A 4,134-nucleotide genomic window follows, 5' to 3' on the forward strand; every position below is an offset into this window, starting at 1 on the left:
GAATGAACACGGTCTGGATAGCCCACAGACATACCATGAACATTTCTAGGACCCATAATTGGCCTCCTTTAACTTTGCGCATGAGTTTATTACCACAATTACTGTAAATACAGAGGAACTTAAATGTTTGMTAGAACATAGATCTTAGTTTATTTCATAGCTGAAATGAAGAAACGAGTCTCTGCATCTCAGTAGAGTTCACATGGCGTGATGTGATGTTGGAGAGTCCACACAAATGCTGCGCGCCACAGCGTTTGTGAGCAGTCTGTCTGTCAAGCTTTTGCTCTCCTACTTACAGGATTTTCAGAAGTTATAAAGTGTACTTCCACGTGTCATTCTGGAGAAATCTACAACAACGTAAACGCCAAGTATGAAACATCTCCACTGCTGGCGAGGGTGCGCACTCCAGAGCGCGACCATAACTCAGCCTTTAGAATCATATGGATGAGACTATATTGGGCATGATTTGGTTTTGGGGAGACTGGACTGACACGGTCCTGATGGGTCTGCCAGCTCCCTCTGGAAAGCTCCTGTGGAACTCCAGTTCAATCACTGCTGCTGCACGTGCACGTGTGGGGCACGCGGCTACTCGCTGCGTCGCGCTCCCAGAGCGCAGCAGTGCCAAACTAAAAAATTATTTTTCTTCAAAACGGCTGACGAGCCACTTGTCATCAGAAAATTCTATCTATTTATAAATAAAAGCTCTGAGGCGGGGCGAGATGGCAGAGGAGTGAGACGTGTGTCGCGTGGCTCCCGCTCCAACTTGTTCTGTTTGTGGTTCTATACTAAATGTCCTTGCTGTTTTGAACATTTGGTCCATCCGGACTCGACCCCTGAGTGATTCTTGCCTGGAAGAGTAGAAGAATGGCGACAAACTCGAGGAAAGGCAAACATTCAAGCTCGACGGCTGCTAGGCCTGACGTCGCTTTGGAGCTGTCTGCAGCTAAAGCCGGAGTTTCGGCGCCCTCCTCTCCCTCCCGCAGTGAGGCGGACGCACTCTCCTTGAGGTCTGATATTCTTGCCGCTATAAAACCGATCTCTCAACTGTGATCAAATCCGAAATAAAAGTGGCTTTGGCTGAAGAGTTTACTCTTATTAAAAGGGGAGCTGCAAGCGGTGAGAGCGGAGGTGGCTAACGGCATGATACTACTGCGCGCAGATCTGGACCACGTGAAACAGAGCATTAAAGAGGTGGAGGGCGGCTTATTGACCTGGTCGATGAGGTTGTTGCTTTGCCCTAACCAGAATCCAGCTCCACTTCAGCAGTGGCTAAACTGCTAGCAGAGGTTCTACAGATGGATAAAGAGCCACTGGTGGACCGAGCCCATCGCTCTCCAGGTGGAAAGAGGTCAGGTGATAAGCCGCGGGTTATCATTGCCAAGCTGCACTATTATCAAGAATGTGTGGAAATACTGCGTCGGGCTCGGAGTCGTGGTCCTCTTCGTTTTAAAGAGGCACTGATCATCATAACATCTGACTACACGGCGGCTGTGGCCAAAGCTCGAGCAGCGTTTACGGAGGTGAGGAGGTTTCTTCGTAACCGACGCGATGTTCACTATGGCCTGCTTTTCCCTGCACGGCTCCACATCTCTCATGGGGAGGAAAACAAGGAATTCTTGGATGCCAATAAAGCAATGGACTACGTTAAAAAGAGGATCATCTCAGCGACGGACAGCGAGGACCGGCGTTGACCGTAGGTCCAATCCTCATCGACCCATTATTACTGTCAGGTTGTAATGAACCTTTTAACTTTATGTCCCGCGTTATATCTTGATTTAATTTTAGACTTTATTCTCAGGGACAACATTCCTCTTTTTATTCTATGTACTAGAGTTTCACAGGGGGTCTGTCCAGATCTTGGTTAGTGATTTATTTATCGGTGCTGCAAGGAGCATAAACAGTAACAGTAATAATACTTTAAAGTAAGGGAACCCCTTTTTAAAAAATTTTTTGTTATTGTTATTTAGTTGTGGCGGGAGTCCAGACAAGGAGGTAAGCCCCCCAGTATAAGCAAATATGTGTGGACTTTTTGTTTGTTGGGTTCTCTGTGTTCTTTTTTTTAGGAGAAAGGGGTGGGACTATACCGGATCTATTTGTTTTGAGAATGTCTTTTTCAGGTTATTTTTTGTGATGGTTTGTGGATATTGTACTACAGTCCAATTGACCATACATGAGCAGTTCTAATATTATTAGGTTCACCAACAGTCACCCAGTTAACTGTGTGAGTTGGAATGTGAAATCCCTCAATGGTCCAGTGAAATTTAGGAAAGTTATGGCACATTTAAGACAACTTAATGCTAATATTACTGTTTTGCAGGAGACCCATTTGCGTAAGGCAGACAGTGCAAATCTAAGCAGCCGCTGGTCTGGTCAGGTGTTTCTGTCTAATTTCCAATCTAAATCGAGAGGGGTAGCCATCTTAGTTAGTAAACAGGTGCAATTTACGGCATCCAGTGTTAAAACGGACACTGCTGGATGTTATGTTACTGCGGTGGGAAAACTATATGCACTTCTTGTCATTTTAGTCTCAGTATATGCTCCAAATTGGGACGATCAAACATTTTTAAGACGCTTTTTTCAAATTTACCTAATATTTCAAGACATAATCTCATAATTGGGGGAGATGTGAACTGTGTGCTATCATCCCTCGATCTTAGTACAGTGGGGAGGATCTCTCTTTCTAAATCGGCCCAGTCAATTATTTCATTTCTTAACACTTACGGAGTGGTTGATGTGTGGCGTTTTCGTAATCCAACCCTGAGACGGTTTTCATTCTTTTCCCCTGTTCATAAGAGCTATTCACGGATTGACTACTTTCTCCTCGATAAACGGATCTTACCTTTAGTGAGTGTATGTGATTATGGAGCAATGGCCATTTCTGATCATAGTCCGCTCAAAATGAAACTAAACGTTCCTGTTACGCAATCGGTCTATCATCCTTGGCGACTTAATCCGATACTTTTATCTGACGAAGACTTAGTTGATGAGCTTGCTTCTGAAATTAAGTTTTTTATTGATGTTAATCAGACTCCTGGGATGCCACTCAACACTGTTTGGGAGTCATTAAAGGCTTACCTGAGAGGTCAAATAATCTCTTACTGTGCAAATAAAAAGAAGAAAAACATCGAACAGCTAAAATCGCTAACAGATCAGATTTTACAATTAGACAGGAAATGTTGCCATGCTTTTACACAAGACTCACTTAAGAAACGTACATTTCTCCAAACAGAGTTTAACATCTTATCTACKCAACAGGCCGAATATTTAATATCCAAATCTAGGTATGGCTACTATGAGCATGGTGAGAGGGCTGGACGCCTTCTTGCACAGCAGCTACGGCAGCGCTCAGCTAATCAGGATATCTCAGCAATAAATGATAAGCATGGTGTAAAATGTTGTGAGAATGCAGGAATTAATCTGTGTTTCAGCAAATTTTACCAATCTCTGTATACCTCCGAAGCCTCACCTAACCCTACAGAATTGGATGATTTTTTTTAAAGATATTAAAATCCCTTCACTAAGTTCTGACCTATCTAACAAGTTGGAAAGAGATTTCTCTTCAGCTGAGATAAACTCTGTCATTAAAAACATGCAAAATGGAAAATCTCCAGGACCAGACGGTTTCCCGGCAGAATTCTTTGAGAAATTTTTGGATCTACTTTCTCCCCTGTTATTATCATTTTTTGAGGAATCCTTGGCTACACAATTATTGCCACTGTCTATGCGTCAGGCGGTAATTTCCTTGCTTTTAAAGAAGGATAAAGACCCCTTGAGCTGCAGTTCATATCGCCCAATATCGCTCTTAAATACTGATGTAAAAATTCTTACAAAGATGTTGGCAAAACGAGTCGAACAGATGATCCCCACAATTGTTTCACTTAACCAGACCGGTTTTATTAAAAATCGTCAATCCTTCTTTAATATCAGGTGGTTGTTTAATGTGCTCTATGCTTCTGCTCCGCCCGGTCACAACTGCAATGAAATTTTAATCTCGCTGGACACAGAGAAAGCGTTTGACCGGGTGGAGTGGAACTATCTTTTTAAGACCTTGGAGATGTTTAACTTCGGCCCTAAATTTGTTTCATGGGTGAAGCTGATATATACCTTACCAATGGCAGCAGTACGCACTAACAG

The sequence above is a fragment of the Austrofundulus limnaeus genome, unplaced genomic scaffold (assembly GCF_001266775.1).
Source record: "Austrofundulus limnaeus strain Quisiro unplaced genomic scaffold, Austrofundulus_limnaeus-1.0 Scaffold1800, whole genome shotgun sequence".
NCBI lineage: Eukaryota > Metazoa > Chordata > Actinopteri > Cyprinodontiformes > Rivulidae > Austrofundulus > Austrofundulus limnaeus.